This window comes from Plectropomus leopardus, chromosome 14 (assembly GCF_026936395.1).
Source record: "Plectropomus leopardus strain MGB_pleo_1.0 chromosome 14, ASM2693639v1, whole genome shotgun sequence".
NCBI lineage: Eukaryota > Metazoa > Chordata > Actinopteri > Perciformes > Serranidae > Plectropomus > Plectropomus leopardus.
The window spans coordinates 14757916-14778444 of NC_142189.1; the positions used below are offsets into that span (position 1 = coordinate 14757916).

The window sequence follows — 20529 nt, forward strand, 5'->3', positions numbered from 1 at the left end:
GCACTAATTTTCACAGGATATTATACAAACCGTTGTATCATTGTTTAGATGGCACTGAGAGCAACCAGGGGAGTGTTCTGAGTATTTAGGTAGATTTTCTATTTCTCAAAAGAAATACAGCTACTTTAGGAATAAAAAAACGAAAACAAACCTTCAGGCTCCCAGTCATTGTCAGTGGGGCAGCTCCAGATATTATACTGGATGACATCACAAGTTCAAGACTTACTTCTCTGGTTTCAAGCTTTGACAGAGAGTAGCTCATGTTCACAAATATTGATCCAACTTTCTCAGGCCATGAAAATAACATTTTGGAATATATGTTGTTCCCCCTTTAAAGTCTTTTCTAATGCTTCTCATAATTACTTTTAAAAAAGCATGAAGAAAAGCATCATGAAAAAAACACTACAACATACTATAATGTTATTTACATTAGATGTAATAACATTTTGAGTTTTATCAGCACTTTTATCAACCCTTGCAATGCGGAATCTGTGATGGGTGTATAAATAGTTATGGCCAAAATACATGGGACACTGACGCGGCATTACACGACACGTCTGCCACAGCATGCCTGCAGTAGAGCTGAAGCTGCTAAACTAACCCTCCAACAGGTAAAAACTACATAGAACTTTCTAAAAAAAAAAGAAAAAAGAAAAACAAAGAAGAACAATTTGCTTGTAAATGATTAAAAGAACACCTCATAGTACCAGAGGCAATGCAAAGAAGCAGAGATACCTTGTGGGTGATTTTACATTTCACATTAAAATAAATGAATCAAATCAATGTGTCCTGTTGTTAAAACGCTCCAGTTAATTAATTCAGTTCGAGCTAACATAGTCTGTGCTTCCCAACCCTGCATAAACAACTGCATTATCACTTGGCAAAACTCAATACACACACAGTGAAGCTGGCAGCTACCACAGGCTGAAAAGACGGAGTGTGTGTAGCAGGTAAAAAAAACTCACCGCCCAGCCTCATGACACATCATGTCCGTGCTCCATGTACTTCGGCCATTACTGAATGTTCGAAATCAGAGTGTGAACTTATCACATAAAATCATGTGTGTAAAACTACTGGAGGTATTTGTTGAGCAGTTTTAAACCAACTTGTATGAAATAAAATACCAGGGGCCCAAAATAATGAGTGTATGCACCGGATTCAGGGGGTGCCTTTATGATACGTACCCTTTAGCATTTGTATGTGAGAAACAGCTGTCTCCTAGGTGAAACACATTGTAACACGTGGTTAAAGTTGTCAGACTGTCACAGTTGGGTGTAGGGAACTAAACTACTTGGTTAGGTTGAGGAAAAAACAATATTTTGTGTTAAAATAAGGATGTAACATGACATAAATCACAGATGGACATAAGTTTTGCAACATTTTGCTAAAATCTCACCTCTGGTCTCACATGAGATATGAACAGTGAGGTTTGGGGTTTAAATGTTTATTTAACTCTCCTGCCCTCTGCAGACTGTCTTGCTCTTTGTTCTACATCAGTTACTGACCGTCAAATACTGCTATGATTAGTTTTACACTGAAGTGACTTTAAAGCCCAATGCATTTTATAGAAAGGTCATACGGTATCATATGTGTTGGTTTGACATGCTTTGGGCCTAACACCACCTGAAATAAGAATTCCAGTATGTTATTTCCATGGCCTAGAAACAACACGTTCTTACTCTGAACCTGCAGCGCCGTGTGGTCAGCTTCAACCTATGAAGTTTTAGGTATACCTGTGCATAAGCCGTTTACGCTCCGGGATGCTGTTACAATTATGTCAACAAATGCACATGGTGGGATGATATAGCCCATTACCATGACGTCAACAAATGCACCTGTAGTGGAAGGAACCAACATGATCTCTTTGTTCACAAAACAGCACGGACTATCACAATGGTCTTTGCCTAAATCCAGCCATCTGTACATCATTCATTCATTCATTCCCTTAAATCTGGCTATCTGTTAACAGTCGGCACTTGAAAAAAATGCAAAAAAATGTCCTAAAAATGCTTTAAAAAGATTTTCCTTTCTATATTTATGATTCATCATACACTATATATTTTGAGAGGTTACCAAGAAAAGAGTTGTTGGAAGCGGATTAAGTAGTTCTTGAATAATTATGACTTAATGGCTGTGAGCCATTCAAATTAGTTCCTAGATATCCATGAATCTGCCTTTTTCCTGCATTTATCTTTACATAAGATTACGAATTGAATATTTTTGAGTTTAAGCATATTGGTTGAAACAAATCTAATTTGAAGACGTACCCTTTCACACAGTGAAACTGTGATGGGCCTTTGTTGTTTTATAAATTGAATAGTACATTTAATAATTATAAAAAGAAAAAAAGACAGATTAACAACAAAATAAGTTAGCTACAGTCCTCGTTAACCCCTTATTATGTGCGTATGACAATTTTTGTATTTTCTCAGGTGCAGCAGTGCTTTATACCGAGTAACCACCAGAAATGCATCATTACACCAAAGCATCAAACCAATGTGAGGGAGAAAGTAAAGCCAACACAGACACTATCTAATTAGTGTATTTATGTAGCTGACACTTCAAGTCGAATGTCTTCAATCACTTTCGGATGGAGAATCCAATTCATGTACAGTGTGTTCTCTGCCCACACTAGCTATTAGCTCCCTCCGCTTGCCTAATTACTGTCATTCATCCTTTATCAATGAGAAGTGGTGGGAAGCAGCTGCTACCGGGCGGCTGTGTTTTCATATGCATGCAAATATACATGTGCACGCACACACACTCACACACACCACAGAAAAATGTCGCTCAGTTAGAAAAACATGATGAAGAAATTTTTTGCATATTTTACCTTTCTAAGTGATCTTCTGCCAATAGTGTTCTTGTGTATTTGATATTCCTAAGCTTCCTCCTGGATCACATAGTGTAGCACGCTCAGCCTGTGTGTGTGTGTGTGTGTGTGTGTGTGTGTGTGTGTGTGTGTGTGTGTGTGTGTGTGTGTGTGTGTGTGTGTGTGTGTGTGTGTGTGTGTGTGTGTGTGTGTGTGTGTATGTGTGTGTGTGTGTGTGTGAGTGAGTGAGTGAGTGAGAGAGAGAGAGAGATTGGGGGGCGGGGGGAATGTGATGTGCAGGAATCTATTTAAGGCTGTCTCTCTGACACCGAGGTGATGGCATATTTTATTAGCTCGTGCTCAGGGACCGGCGAGAATCTCACCTGAGAACTCGACTGTGACATTGTGGATCCTGAACTCCTTTGTTCCTTCTCATCTGTCTTCCAATCCTGTTTCAGCTTCTTCAAATCATCCTCCCTGCATCTCTCCCCGCCCACCCTTTCCACACCTTAATCCCTCTGTCATTCTTACTTCAGTCCTCTCCCGCCTCAATCCTCCGATCCCTCACTCTGCTCGGGCCCTCTCGTTGCCGTTCCAACAACAGGTGCCTGTTATCGGTAAAATAACCCCGCCTTGACTCGCCTCTTCTCACAAAACAGCCTCCTCTCATGACAACTGGCTAATTAGGTGTCACCGTGGAAAATGAAAGGTAAACGGACAGTAGATACTGTAAAGCCATAAAGCTGTCAACTGTCTCACTTTTGGTGAGAGAGGAGGAGGATTGGAAGAAAGGAAGATGAGGTAGATTAGGTGTGCAGGTCGGTAAGAGTGAAGAGCACCGGAAGGACGATGAACAGATGAAGGGATTGGGAGGAATTAGGAGGCAGCCGGATTGAAAGCTAGATAAATGCAGGAGAAAACGAGAAGATGGGACAAGAATAGATATGCGCTTAGAGACGTGTGAGGGGAAAGGGTGAGAAAGTGATGCCAGAGGCAAAGGCCACTGCCGGCGTTCCCTGTGGCCACTAATAAAATGCTCCAGTCAGACCTCTTGTGTATATACACTTGCATGGGAAAACACACACGTAAACACACACACACAAAGGGCAGTTGGACTTCCTGATCGATTGAGCCATGCCCTGCTCTGACGTCTCAGCAGGCCTCAAGATGAATGAGCTGACCTACGAAGGGAAGAGAAAGAAGAGAAAAGAGGACAAAACAAACCTTTGGCTTTTAAATCTCAGAGATTTGTGTCATGTTAGTTACAGGATGGGAGGGTTCAGTGTGTTGATCAACACTTGCGCCTACTTTTGTTCTGTTCTTGTGTGTGTGTTTGTGTGTGTGTGTGTGTGTGTGTGTGTCCTTGTCTCCTAGAGATGAAGTTTGTATACAACAGCAATTAGAGTAAGAAACTTTTAGAGCTCAATCAAAAGTAATATAAGAGAGCACCACAGCTGACCTGATGTTTAATTCACGATGAAATCACGGCTAAACTCAACTCCGTCATGTATTCATCACACATTAACTCAAACACTCGATGTGTCTTAATGCTGTAAAATTTTCTTGTTATATGCTATGCTATATGTGCTATTATTGTTGATTTTTTGTAGTTATACAGCAAATGTGTACTTGCTTGTTATTGTGTTTTTACAGTTAATTTTCTCAGGAGAGATGTTATTCTCTGTTTCCTGCCGAGGGACAGATGTAAGTTAGTTAACAGCTTTCTCTGGTACAGCTAAGAAGCTGTGAGGGGTCGATGTCAAATAAACAAAGGACCGCAGTGCTTTAGTAAATACTATTTGTTGTGAAGAAAACTTGACACATGATGATTATTTTTTCATCATAGAGAAAAATATTTATATTCTGTACTAAATATATCTAAAAAAAAACCAAACATTTTCCTTCACCGTGTTTCATCTGTCTTTCCTACAGTATCCTCTTCAGTAACACAGTGTTTAGGTTTATGTTTTAGAAAGCTGACTTGAAGCACAAACTTTGACAAGTTGACTTGTATAATAATAATACAATAATTTTAGCAAAACTAATCTTTCACTAAACCAGGGGTCTTCTATATGTTTCAGGCCAAGGACCCCTTGATACATACATAGTTTAAAAATTGACTTGAATGTTATTCTGGGCCTACAGTAACATTTAGGGTAGCCTAAATTGTCACGTATTAGCATAGGTTTTTAAGGTGCGAATATAGAACTACTTGTAAAATACAAATTATTGACAGTTTGAAATAAATAATTTGTCTTTAATCAATAAGCAGATACAACTTTGTGAATGATATATTTGACTCATGTTAATGTGTATTTTCAGACATATTTTCGTAACTCTGAGGACCCCCTTGGGGTCGTGGACCCCCTGTTGAAGACCCATGCACTTAACCAAGTTTTCTATTCCAACATATTTCTGTCTATCTACCTAAATAACAAAAACTTGGTTCCAGAAGTGAGTCAGTCCCCATAGCCCCCCACCCCCAATTTGTCCATACATATGCACCTCAGGGCATGTCTGGCTTTAAAAACACTCTCAGAAATGTGGAAGGAACTCCCCAGAGAAGACTCTGCGAAACTGATGCGTTCACTTCCCATGCAAGAAGTAACAAAAGGGGAAAAAATGTGACCACGTTCAATGACTGAACCAGTTGCTTTTTTTTTTTGGTCAAATTTTTCAGTTTTTGCACATGAAATAAATTCAAATAAACACAAACATTTATTCTTTTTTCTTTTTTATTCATTAGATGACTAGCAAATTTGTAGTACATAAATATACAGTGTAGACAATATGATTGCCATGCATGCTGAAGAGTTGGTAATCCGTATTGCTTTGCGTTGTATGATACATGAATGTGCGTGTTTGTATCTAGTTGTGTGTATCTGTGCGTTGTGGACAGTGTGCATCTCCGTGTCTTACACTGCACCATAGCCAGAGACAGATTTGAGCTGCTCCTGTTCAACCCAGCACTTGAGAACCATCCATCACCTCTCAGCTGATGGTTCACCACAGGCCGGGCTGTCACTGCCACTCAGACACTCACACAGCAGCCAAGAGTATGACTGTTGTGCACTGAAAAGGGCACATCGACTAATAATTGGAACTGTTCCCATACTGAGCTTGAGGCTAATTAGCTGTGTATCACCAAAAGTGTGACCTCCATGCTAATGGAGGAGATTTGTTTGCAGCCTTTCAGTCTCCAGCAGGTAGCTGACATCACACTCATTCACATTTCCTTTGGTACAATCATGAAACGTTAACATAATCACTCTCACAAATATTCAGTGAAGATATTAATTCTTCATTATGGCAATTAGGAACAAGAGCATCCAATCAATCAATCTCATTAGCTTCTTTGTGAAGTAGTCCATCTCCCGTCCCTGCATGGCATACAGTATTTATTGCCATGATGCTCATTTAGTGTCAGTGCTTATTTAAGTCATTGCATAGCTGTGAAAATGCCCGCTCACAGATGGCTTCCTATTACGTTCCATATAGAACATATAAATGAGAATATTATTCAGGGCGATGATGACTACGCTCTTTCATGAGAATGACTGTAATTTTCTATGCACAGTAATAATGACAGAGTACAATTCCTTGTTAAGAGAACAGCAGGTACTGCGGCTGACAGTTATTCTGTAGCTGTAACAACATCCATCCATCTCATACACACACAAACGTGCACACAAAGCACCTGTTTGCAAAGCTTACAGTGCTCACCAAATAAGCTCTTGAACTGTCTTTGAAGCAGGTCTGGGTCAACACAATCACAGAGGCTGCTTCTGAAACGAGAGGCGTGCATGTTAAAGCAAAGACTATATGACAAGACATGACAAAAGAGACTGCATACAGCTAATATAAGTTGCATGCTAAATGCAGATGCAAGAGTTGGTTGATGGTGCCAATTAAGCAAAATATAACACTTTTTTTTAAGGGTAATATGGTTGTTGTTGGGCAGTTACGGTAAAGTGATTACTTTTTTAGTGGGTAGTGTAATGGTGTAAAACGGTGGTTCCCAACTGTTCAAGTCACGGGGTTCAGATTTCTCCCAAGTCATTATTTCAGGATCCACACATTGACATCAATGACCATTCAAACTTTACATCTTCATGGATCACTTGTGGTTTGGACCTTTGTCCGGACTTTCAGGTGTGAAAGCTCTCGTCTTGCAAAAAAGTGACCCTTTAAGATCTCCAGTCTTTGCAAGTTCTCTTGTCTTCCGATGTGAGAGGTTTCAGACTTTATAGTTTTTTGTCTTTTTTTTAAAGTCTTCTTCTGCATAGAAGGCATTAGCCAGCTTGCTAGTGTTAGACACTGGTGAGCCTACATTTAGAAAACAGCTGGATTTTGTTCAGAGTTGGAGCATATGTGAACCCTGCAGCCTCGCTGTTATGACAAGACTTTGGAAGTGCTGCTGCGTGCAGTTACCATGGCAATGTTAGGCAAGTTGTCGATGTACATTAGATGCATCCAATTCTTAGGCTGCTTGTTAAGCCATAATGTCTTGTTTTAACGCGCAAAATGAATGACAATATGGTGAGACGCTATTTGCACCTCGGCATCTGCAGCCAAAAATGCTATTTGCACCCAGGTATCAGTAGCCAATGCAGCTATTCTCACATGGGTGTGTATTCCTGGGCATCTTAACAACATGAAGATGTAACATTAACAGGTCCATCTGCTATTATGCTAAAGTTTGTGCACACAATTTGCATGCAACAGCAATAGTGAAAATAACAAAGTTAAAGTTTTACATAATAGGATAATGTTGACTCATGCAAGAATAAAACCCCAGTCTCCTATGTGAAAGTCATATGCTTTACCCATCACCTATTCACCCACTTTATTCCGACTTTCTCCTGTGTTGCTCTACATATTATGACCATGATCACCTGACTTTCTGGCAGTATTTTTTTTTGCTTGTAAAATTACCACTTAAGTCTTAGAGAATATCTGGAATTGGCCAGTATTAGCCCCAATAATAACCTCTTTCCCACAATCCTAAGTGTTTGTGACCTCAACACATCAACCTGACTAGTACTAGCCAATCACAGCACCCAGCGGGATCCATAACGATGTGTAGTAGGAATGGAAGTAAATGGCCAAATAGCTGCATTGTGACTATTCTCACCTGAGTGAAAACAGACTCCTCAAATAATATGTATCATGTGGATGTTGAGTCTTTGGAGTACTTTAAAGTCATCTTTGATGAAGTTGTGCTGAGCAACAGAAGTAATGTAACTAATTGCTGTTGTAATTAGTATAATAATAATTTCTTTTTAAATGAGTAATATGTAATGAGTAATTCATTACTTTTTTCATTTGCCCAACACTGGATAGGGCACAGTCACATAAATACCAGGCTAAGCATCAAGAATCCAAGATGACCCAATTTAAACCTTAATGTTGTCTCAGTTGAATAATAATAATCAAAATAGCTACCAAGGCACATATTAGATGAAATAAAATTTCAATTGCCAAATGAAATTGGTGAGCAGGACAATGTGCTTGATTCCTTCTCTATTCTTTTAGATCCAAGGGCCTCCAAAGGACTAGTTACCATCACTACTACTGAATAAGCAGACTGGGTTGTTAAAGCCCTTCACATCAGTTTCAACACTTAATGTTATTTGATAGTGAATTCTGATGTCTGAATGAACATTGGAAATACACAGAGAGACTGTTGGCCATATTATTATTGTGAGAGGTTTGGTTTTTTTTTTCAACCTTTTATCCCCCTATCAATCTCCTCAACTTTTTAAAACAGCTCTTTCACAGTGTTGCATAAGAGATGATGATTAAGATAATAGGCTACATTTATAACATTGATCTAAGAAGGCAGTACAAAATGTACAAAATTTAATCTCTCTCTCTGTCTGTCTCTTTGTAATTGTTTTACTCTGAGCTGCCTCAGCCTTAACCTGACAGCATTCAATACAGATGTGTTGGAAGTGATGCAGAAATGTTGCTCTGACCTATAAGGATTGCTGTTATGACTTTTATGTAAAAGTGACTTATTCAGACATGAGACCAACATCTTAAATGCTAATGTTTAGGTGTTTAAGGGCCTTTTTATATCAGGAATGACTGATTTGTACAATGCCCAAGCACAGTTGCCTCCCCGCCACTCTGCTTTTACATTAGCATCGAGTACACTTACGTCATCATCTACATGACATTTTTGGGTTATGCTACAGTGTTGAAAAGGGCACCGTGGACAGACGCTGGTGCCCTGGACACTGTCTTCAGTGGGGACAAGTGGAGCAGTGAAGCAAAGATCTGCTGTGGGGTGTAGACCTGCGCTGCCATCTGATATAGAGGCGTCAATATTAAATTTAAACCATTTCATAACTGGTTAAAAAATCTTCATGTTCATACCTAATGCACACTATTACGGAGTACACATGAACCATGCTTGACACCCTTTTATGAAGTAGATTAGGTCAGACTGGCGTATCATGCCTGTGTATGATACACAGTGTTCACACAATCAAAAGAACTCAACTTTGGGGTCAAAACGTACTTGGATCCAGACCCAGGTCCCTGATGTTAAAGCATCCCTAAGGGCTCATTTATGCTCAATGTTACATATGTAGATGTAGACAGAGACAAAATAAAGCAGTACCACTGGAGATCATGGAGGTAATATATAAAAATATATAGTGAAGTTACTGAAATGAAGTCTCTGTCCACATGTCAGGATGCATATACTGGCCACAGAGACCCTCGCCGTCTACAACACTCCCTTTGTTTAAAGGTCATCATGAAGGACACATGGAACTATAAGTGACGTTTACTACGTCTGAAACGGACGTATGTATTTATGTATGTAAAGGGAGTATAAATGAGCCTCTTTGGTTTCCCATGTAAAGGCCCTGACACACCAAACTGATGGTCGGTCGTCACTCCAAGTTGGGCTATTTGTGTGTTCATGTGCAACTTTTTGGCCAAGACATGGCAACATGAGGCAACACAGCAGGGGTCTTTCATTGCTGCTACTTCTCTGATGTTGTATTGGTGTGTCTGGCCTTGAAGTGTGAGATGTGAGGGGCCGGTTCAGTATTGGAAAAGCTTATTTCAGACGGTTGCTCTGCTTCGCCAGCTGAAGTCTTAAGTGTGAAGAGGTACCTCACGTCACGCCTCATCACACTTACAGTTAGAGTTAGAGTAGCACTATGGGCCAGTTAGCAGAGATGTGGCGAAAAGTTTTACTACAAAGTCATCCCAGGGAGCCTCTGTATTAGTCTGAGGGTGCTTAGCATCCTCAAGCACCCCTCTAGAACTGCTCCTGCTTTGGAGCTACCATTTCCAGACATCAAGGATGGTAAAAAAGACAAAAAGTACCTGCACACACTTACTCATTTTACAAACTGGCATCTCCTCCCTCTCCACACACACTTTCATTTACAGTAACCTCAGGGGAACATCACTCAAACCACTGAAGAGCAACAGGAGGTGATTACTGTGATCTCGTCGTACTCTCCTTGTACTCCAGTAATGGAGCCGGCTGCGGTGATGCCTGTTGAGTTGATGTTTTAAGAGCTTTAATGGACTGGCAAGCCGCGGATGAGAGTTGGGTCTGCTCTATTTTGATGATGTGCCCATATATACTCTGCCATATGATGTGAGCCAATTAGATAAATATTGTAAGTGTAGCAGCCTATAGAAGTGGGAGGGTTTACATTGACAATTAGAGTGCATATTCTGTGTTAAAAATGTCACATTGGTTTAAGGAGCTCTGCCTCTTGGGACCGCTAGCAATGCTTGCATTGTTGCGTGTTGATTACTGCTTGAGTTACACACAAACATTGCATTTTGGAGTGTTTTAAAGGCGCCATTATTATGTTGTCTGAAGCCTACAATCACATTATTGTTCGAGTCAGAGACAGTTTAAGTGTGCTTTTACAAGCAATGCTCTGAAAGAGCCACGGCTGGTGATTTAGTCTATCTTTGGTCCATCTCTATTATAGATAATGCTGTAGAACTCTCCCAGGGGCTACATTAGTAGCTCAGTTTCCTTTGTGTCTCCTTTAACTTCACAATCCACCTCTTCAGTACATTTGACTTCTGAAAGACGCTTTTTTTCTTTTCCCATCATGTCTCACTTCCCTTCCTAGTTCTCCATTCCCCTCTGTGCCCCAGCCTCGTGTAGCAGATTCAATATTGATGAAGTGGATCGATCAGAGGAGCACCACCCTCCCCTTTCTGTTACTGTAGGTCTTGAATAATCCATCCCTCATCCGATATTCTGATACAAGCAATAAATGGCTGAAGTTAAAGATTCCTTCCACTTTTAGATCAGAGTCTCCTGAGCAAAGAATTCAGACTGTCTAGACTTCATTTTTTTAGTGTAAGATTTATTGGCATCCTGGGACATGCTGTTGTTGCCAGGTAATATTCCCACATTAGATAAAATTGATGAGAAACAGCAAAGACACACATTCACCTCCGAAATAACAGAAGCAAGTTTTAAGGCCAGTTAGTAGCATGATATGTGTAATCCTACAGGGATTAATCAGACTGATGAAGCAGTTACCTGTAAAGTTTGAGAAGTGTTTGACCTTTAATTTAGAGATCTCGCCTTTAATTTATAACACCCCAAGTTGAAACAGAGACAGTGGTCAAGATAGTGTTAAGGACACAATTATTAGACATGCGGATGAAGTATTTTCTAATTATAATGTCAAAGGTGTGAAAAAAGGCAGAGAGAATCAGAAGATACTCATGGCAACCTTTTGCTTTGTTTTGACTCCTCTGACACTAACCCAATCTGCAGAGAAAATTTTGGCATATAATGTTTCCGTTGGGTTTAGCCACAAAAACCACTTGGCTATAGATTGGAAAAAGATTATGTTTTGGCTTGAAATACCTTGTTTGGGGGGCAGGACAAGCAGCAATTTGTCAGTAAAAACCATCTGCTTTTCTGGCTTGAATTGTGGCTTGAAATTGATGTTTCAGTAAAAAAAACTGGTAATATCTCAGTTAAAAAAAAGTTTTCAGGCAACAATAAAAACAGGGATTTCTGTTGCTTCTTGGGCCACAATCCTGGCTTGAAAAGCTGTGATGCTTTTCAGGCCTAAAAAGCTGCTGGAAAAACTGTGACAGGTCGCTACAGAGCACCCATGTTTGGTGACGACTCATTAAATAGCAACCAGTCGCTTTTCAATCACTTAATAGCTTTATTGCAGTAGTCTGCAGTTTGGCATCAAATCCACCAAATCCTCCACTTCAGCCCTTATTTTACGTCACTTTACAGATGTTTATGAAATGTAAAAAAAAGCATAGAGATGTAACATATTTGTGGTTTGCAGAAACATATAATGCCAACACTTGTCCTCTGGCCACTGGGCTGCTGACACTGCGGCACGTTCCTGTCTGTCTCGTCTCCACTGACACCATTTTGTGTCAGGCCTCTTCTGTTATAAATTGGGGTTTAATCTCAACTTGTGGCCTCTAGAGATTTCGCCACAGAAGTGATCCTTGACTGTAGCACCTCGAGCATCAGTCATCATCACAGAGGATTATGTGACTGTTGGTCTAACAGAGCAATATCAATATCACAGTTTGCAGTACATCTGCCTCGCATGGAATTTAACAAGATACAAGATACTCTGATGATTGCCTTTTCCCTCAGAGACTCTAAACTGAGTTACATTTTAATCTTCCGTTGAATCTAAGCACTATGACTTACAGTGTCTAAATTAAATGAAGTGGTCTGCTCTCTCAAAATCGACACGGTGAAACAGAGCTGGCAGAGGAGTAATTGTGAGAAATTAAAGTTGTGCTCTGTTTATTGTGTTGCTCTCTGTGCATAAAAGATCTGTAATTACTCACCGTACAAACACAGGGACGTCCGGACGGCTGTGGCCTGTAGGGTAGCAGTCCGGTCACATTCAAACCTTGGTTGACAATACCCATAATTCCACCATAGCTGCTCCTGAGGGATTTTGACTGAACTCAACCACAGCAGCTTTTTATCACAGACAAGCAATTATTAAATTGGGTATAATGCCATAATGGCAGGCTGGTTATTTGCTCATACTTGTTAATCTGGCCGCTAACGGTTTGTTTGTGTTCCCTTAATCCTTTGACAACAAGCCGGTGATGATGGTAATCAGCCTTAATTGTGAATTTGATGTGATTTTTGAAATTAAGGCCGAGAATAAGCTCAGAAGAGCTGGCAGCTCAGGCCATATCCGAATAACTCTGATTGTTATTGATTGGCTTGAAGCATTGCGTGATTGTGTTGTGAGATACTTCTGTAACGCGGCAACACACAAACACACGCACAACCACACCAAAGACAATGTTGTCAGATGAAATGTTAATCAGTTCCTTTCCTGCGAGGACTTGAAATGTAAACAGGGCTTATATAAATTTTCCCATTCACTCCAATACTTGTGAGCTCCTGTAAATAAGACAACGAGGAGATATGCTCAAATAAATTGTCCTCTTTTTGTCTTCACATAACTGTAGCCAGTCATGGAAAAACATGCAGAGGACAGAGAAAGCACACCTTTTGCCAAACACACATGCTTAAACACACACGCACACACTCAGTTTTACCGCAGCCTGCGTAGAGGTCTCAGAGACAGGAGGAGTGTGATGATGGATGTGTTGTATCCACTTGCTCCAGACAGCCGGTCTGCAGTGTGGACAGAGGGACAGGGAAGGCCATTGGTCAACACACACTTTAGCCCCTATTTTAACTTGTATGTATGTGTATGTGTGTGTGTCATTGCACATCCTGGCTGCTGTCCTGTCTCTTTCTCTGACCGTGGTTCCTCTGGTGGAGCATCCTCCCTTCCCATCTGCCCCGGCACCGCCTTTTTTGTCCCTCAGCTTGCCGTACTGACAGGCGGAGTTGGCACAGTGATGGATGACTGTGCGCTTAGTTTCAGTGTCAGAGTCCTGCACCTCTGCTACCTGCCGTGTGGGTCCCTGTCAAAGACTTCCTGTCAGGTCAGCTATACTCTGTCTCTTCTCCCCCCATCCCCCTTTCTTTTTAACCAGCTCTTCATCTTCAACTTCCAGCTCTCCTTTATTTAGCTCACTATTGGGACCTATTTCAAAAGTTGGAGCAGAGTGTAAAATTTCCCAGAAATAGGTTGTCAACCTGATAACTTCTGAAGAGCGGCAGAACAAAGAAACTGATGGAAGAGACTCGTAAATGCTCTCTGCACATCACTCAAAGTGATTCTCCTTCAATCAGTTAGATTGGTTGAGTCTATTAAGAGTTTAGGCACAAAGCATGTTAATGAATGCATTTTCCTTAATGAGCTGCATGATGGGAAGTCGCTGCTCCCTTTTCTGCCAATAAGTTGTGCATGTGTGAATGTCTGTGTGGGAGCGCACCTGCGCTTGCCGATGTGTGGTCGTGCGTTCATTATACACCGGGCCTCCTTAAGAGCGACCCCGGTTTTGCGGCACACATTTTAAATGCTGGCCCTTTGAAATGAGGTCCATAAGCAAAGTACTCATGAGCTTTGTCTGTGAATGTAATTAGCCAATTAGTCTGTTCTTTATTAGAGACCAGCGGCAGCCATGCGTCTCTGCTACCAGGGACTAGTTAGTTTGTTCTAATGAGCCTTTAGCTTCCAACCAGAAGCCCTGTCAAGCATTATTAATAAAGAGGCCATTTTTGCAGGCCTTCCAGTTTAAACACTGTTAATACCAGAGAGCCATGCTTATTAAGATTTATCTGCAAGATTCGTGAACAAGGTTGCACTCTGAAACCATATTTAAAGAAGGTGAAAACTCACTCTTGCATTGGGCTTACTTAGTTTTTATGATTCAAAATTCAACAAGTTTACGTATTTGTTGTTATATCTTGACTGTGATTTCCATTATGAACATCTCCACAATATAACGTGTGGAGATGTATTTTCCGCAACATCTACTGTAAATGTCCTCTGGCTGTTTTACAATTACTTTCATATTATACCCACATTTCCTCAAACCTTTGTATTACACTATTAAACTGTCAGTGGGAACAAGGAAGAGCACAGACATGTGGAATTACTTATTCTTTATGTGGCAAAGAGGAGAATATATTTAGGATTCAATTCTCTGTGCAGGAGCATTGCACTGTAATCATAACGGACTTGATATGCTAATAACAAAAGCAATTTGTGACAGGTTAGTTTTAGAATAATTGGTGTAGGATTTCTCTGAGCTTTGAATTGATCAAAGAGACAGTGGATGAATAAAGACATAAACTGCTGTCACTGCGCTTAAAGGGGAGCTTTGAAATTATTTAAAACGCCAATAACTAGCACAAGTATTAACACCACCACCACCACAAACAGGGCTGGATGTTTACATGTGTCAGTAAGACAGCTAATATCAGCTTATTTATGAACGTAGTATTCATCATAGATATCCAAAACTCACAAGCTCATCCAAATGATGACGGACCGGATAAACACACCAGTCTAAAGACAAAATAACAGCACCCCGATGAATTGACAGTATTAGTCTTATGATTTATCTTAAAATGCAACATGGATTTCATCTTTTAAGAATAATGCAGGTAGGTACTCAAGAGAAACATTTTTTAATTTAAATGGATTCAAACAAAATGCTGAGAGTATTTCTACTAGCTGTAACAATCCAGATGTGATGGCTTGACAGATTTTCAAACCAACAAATTAACAGTCCATTATAGCTTCCTGCCACCAGTGGCAGCAGAGCTCATGCAACAGAGCAACTTCTGTTCAATAAGGAAGACATGTTGAAGATTGGTTTTCAATGTACTGCCCCTTAACAACAAATTAAAACAATCAAAAAATATGTATTTTTTTACCATCTTGAATTTTAGCAAGCATGCTCTAAAACAAAAGCTATAACCTGTGGATATAACACATTACAAGCTGCACCAGTGCTATGAAATGATATAAACTTCTGGTTATCTTGGTGTTTTTACACACATAGTTTTAACTTTTAATTCATGGATTCACATATACGTCTGTTCAAATTATCCAGTTTGAAGCAGCGTCGGCTATACTGCACAACAAAAAGCACCAACAGATAGAAGGGACTCTGTGTTGCCAGATCTCATAAGTGTGCTGAGTGTGAGTGAGTTGCTGAGACAGACACAGGACAAGTACATTTTCTCCTGATGTTTGTCTCTCTGAAAAATGCAGTTTTTCGGGTCAAATTGTTTGAGAGATGTGTGGCTTGTGAGGTCCAGTATTGACTGGTGACTATAGGGCGAAAGAATCAGTTATAATCTGTACTCATGTTCACTTTCCCCATCAGAATGACGAGTTGAGAGAGTTGTGCTGACTGCTGAGAATTTGTTGCTATATGTTTTATTATGTTTATATATAACAATATGATATCATAATAGAAGTTGGCCATTTAGAACGTGAGCTTACACAATATTTTCTCAATCAAGAGTTGCACACTGAGTCACACACAGTACAGTCACAACCAGTCACAACCTTGCTCAAAGGACCAGTTAAAGTTCACTGTATGAAACATTTGTATATGATTATGATTTATGTATTTAACATTGAATTATTCAGATGGCAGAGTAGAAACATACACATATAATTATGCAGTATATGTGTAGATTTCACCTATTCCATTCCCTACAGTTTGTTGGATCCAGTCTGCCACAAAGAGGCATCAAAGTGTGATTTTTATAGATTCTACACATTTTTTTTTTTTTTTACCAAGGGTTGATTAGATTATGTGATGACACACTGGTATACCATGCAATATGATCTAATTTCTACTCGACGTATTGTGCTGCATGATCAGAAGCCCCCAGCGTCACTATAATGACATTGAGGCCAGCCTTTTGTGTTGGTGCCGAGGGCTTGGCAGTCAGGTTTTGGCAACACAATTACTTGGTTAGGGTAAGAAATAGGTCATGATTGATGTTGCAACTGCTTAACTACTAACTTACCATTCCCATGACTAATGACTCACGAGAAAAAATAAGATTGTTTTTTTTTTTAAATTTCAGATTGGACACAAACACCTGTCTCTTGGGTCAAAGTCCTCTCCTTGTTGGACCCATTCATCTCTTCTCCTACCAGCTCCTAAGTTGACTTTCTTGCTAATTATACTACATCCCTTGCTTTAACTGTCTAATAGTGGTTGTGGATGAGTTTACATTGGAGTTAGTTGAAAGCCTGGTGATCTCATATAGATGCTATAACGCTGAAGGCCACAGAGCAAGTAGCAGTTTTTGACATCATTGGAGTGAGACCAAGTCCCCAGGAAGTGTGACAGGCTTTGCGGCCAATTTTCGTGATGAACATGATAATTACATTATTGGGCCACTCCCAATAATGTAATTATCATGTTTGTCACATGATGCCTTGTGGCCCAAAAAGACTGTTTCCCATAGACTTACACAGCAAAGAGACATTTGTATTTTTTCAACTTTTTGAGCATCACAACCTCCAAGAAATTACTCATTTTACAATAAGAATTTAATCTATTTGGTTTGATACCATCTGAAAAGTTCAGAAGAGCCCCAGGGTTGAACCATTTTAACTTCAAGTTAATGGAGTGCTGAACAGGAAGTAGCTTCCTCAGGTGGAGGAAGTGTCCTCTGCACCTGCTCTATGGACCACATAATCTGGGTATTTTATACTATTAATAGTAGTAGCATTTGAACTTTTTGGCTTTGTGTACCGCTGAGAGACATTCATAGGATTGAATGAGAATGAGAATAGACTGTCTGTAAAGATGGACGACATGTCCCCACTTACCAACGCTTCGCTTTAGTAAGCTAAAATATCCGGGAGACAGAGCCTGAGTCTGCGCAATAGTGATCTCAGCAGGGGAAGAGTTCCCCCCAAAATACCTATTCGACCAATAGCAACCAGTGCCATTGAATGTGAGCTGACGGATTGGCACACACAGCTGTCAATCATGGCGGAAAATCCCTGTTTTATAGAATTAAATAACTCATTTAAATGAAATTTATCAGAAAACGATCACATGACTAAACATCGGGGTGATGAGAACTACCTTAAATGACAGAAACCATTTTTGGGAAAAATTTATTTGACATGCACTTTGAGTTTTTAGTTTGACCCATATCCCATTCACTAACATGGAGCGAGCATACTTTATTTTTTACTTGTACTGTATCCAGCTGTCTTTGCACGTGGCTGTATCTCTTAAATATCTCTGGTTGTGTTAAGCCCTTAGTGTGAGCAATGTTGCAAATCGATGATTGGGAGGGCTTTATGGCAGTATTGGATTTTTATGAGTTTTGGATCAATGTGATGAAATACCTAGATTTGTCATGTTTTTAATTATCTGGATTAGCCAAAATCAGATATGCATATCTGGTTATTTAATACATAAACAGTTGCTTCATTGCTTTTCCCAAAATGTACTAACATATTGTAATAGATGAAAAATTGAAAATTTGTATTGTTTAGTTTTAAATCTTCGAATGGAGTAAATGTTAAAGAAGATACTAAACTGGTTGGATGCAGCACTTTCAGTATGGCTGAACCTACTCGAGGGGTGCCTGCATCACGCAACATGAGTCTTCCAACTGTATGGAAATTCTGCATAACAGCAGTCAAGACCCCAGCTTATCTCAGACGCACAACTGTGTAAACCACCTGGGACTCTTTACAGTCTGAAATGTGACTGCTGCCTCTCATTTTCTCTCTCTCTCTCTCTCTTTCTCTCCCCCCACAGCCTCTCTCCACAACACAGGGATGAGTGATGCTGTCTCTGCCTCGTCTTTGACTGGCAGAATAAACACTGTTACCACAACAGCAATGCTGGGAGACAAACTACAAGCAACAACAGAGGTAGACAGACACACCACAACTGTGACAGTACACGGCATAAAAGATAAAGCTGTGACGGTGTTAGCAGAGATAGGTGTGTGTGTGTGTGTGTGTGTGAGAGAGAGAGAGAGCCCAGTGATAATAACAGAGTTAGGAGGCAGATATACAAACGTGATAGTATGAGGGAAGATTCACATGACAGTACAGGAGGAGCTCTGGGTGGGGAAACTTTGAACGATGATAGTCGTCAGAAACAGTGACAGTAGGATTGAAGGGTTGACTCGGAATGAAATCATAACTAGGGTTTGTGTTTTGCTTTGCGACTGTTCTCAGCGTATTATTATTCAGGAAGGATGGGACTGTGAAAGAGATCTTCAGAACACAGGCAGGTATGCTATTAGCAAACCCAGCCACTCAGGAAAACAAAACTAGCATTAAAGAAACCTTTTAAGTCCCACCTTGCTCTTTGCTGCCTGTAATTAACACAAGAAAGAGAGATCGAGACAAAAAGGTAACGCAGGAAATGGGTAAACTGAGGCAAGGGGGAGGCGGGGGGAGGGGGGATTGGCGAGGAAACGGGAGATGGAGATGAAACACTGGAGGCGAAGCAAGGCGCAAGCAGAAGGAAATTTGCACAAGAACAGTAAAGCATGCCAGAAAAAGGCAGCACGGATAGAGGGACTAAAAGAAACAAACAAAAACGTTGGGATAGAAAGGGAAGCAGCGAGAGGCAGCACAAACTGAGAGCGATAAAGAAAGATTGACAGGCCAAAAGGGAGACCACAGAAATGTACATACAGCTGATATTGTCATTCTGTGCAGCAACCCAGCTCCAATGTGCTGATTATGAGAGCATTATTTGAGACTGACAACCTTGTTCCTATAGCACAGCATGCCAAACACACTCCCAGCCCCCATCTTTCTCTCTCTCTCTCTCTGCGTTCTCCCCCTGAGCTCACACAATAGCCGTCTGATGAAGACTGAATGATTGGAGGGGGGAACGAAGTGAAACGTGAAAGAATAACAGAAAAACACACACTTAGAGAGGCTGGTGATGGGGAGAGCGCAAGAAAAAAAAGGAAAGATAGAGGAAGAGAGGAGAGGAGGTGTGGAGAACACGGGCTCAATGCAGCTGCAATTAAGGGAGGGATTTTGTGCCAGGGAATATGCTAATTCCTCCTTTGTGTGAGCAGTTGATTGGCCATTGCACTGCGCACCAGGCGGTGAGGGAAGGGGAAGCGGTGGGCTTGGACGCCTCTGCCTGGCACGGCGTCCATCACAGGCCTCATTTAGCTACACCATCACAGTTAGCAGCATCATAAAGATGGAAAAAAAAAAAAGACACACTTTAGTCAGCTGTCTCTCGGTGCGTCGGCATGTACATCCAAGGGATGTAGGGAAAGGGATGCTAGCTCAATTAGGAAGCTCCAGAGACGGAGACTGGTACAAAGATACTCATTAATAGCCACGTATGACCTTTATATACGAGCCAAGCCTCAAACCGCTGAAGACTGGTTGTAATTTTGGACTAGAGGGATTATGGGAATATTGGAGGAGTTGGGGCTGCATGAGAGCAAAATGAAGCTACTGTATCGTTTCCAGAGCAATTAGTTGTAAGACAAAACCATTTGATATAACATGTTGTACTTTACAGGCACATTTACAATCAGAAGGCCTTTCTATATAGACTTTGTGCTTCTTTTTACTGCAGTTATAATCCAAATTTCTCAAATGCATCATATCTAGTGTTATATTTGTCTGTTATGCATTACTGTTCTAAATTCAGTAATTGAAGTACATTTAATAATCAAACAGTTATGTTGTTACTTGCAATGCTCAAGTTCTTAAATTATGCAGCCTGCTCATATTACACACTCGTAAAATAGTGCCGCGTCGTCAGTGATTGTGGTCCAAGAACACAACGCCAAACGGCACCTTTCA

General features: G+C 40.5%; 1 long non-coding RNA gene across 1 annotated transcript in view; it reads left to right on the forward strand.

Annotated features, from left to right (window-relative positions):
• Window positions 1-20529, forward strand: part of LOC148187443 (uncharacterized) — a 125309-nt gene that overhangs the window by 67232 nt on the left and 37548 nt on the right. Inside the window, exon 5 of the long non-coding RNA XR_015778669.1 lies at window positions 18494-18609. This is a non-coding gene — a long non-coding RNA (uncharacterized LOC148187443). The remainder of the gene's footprint in view (window positions 1-18493; window positions 18610-20529) is intronic.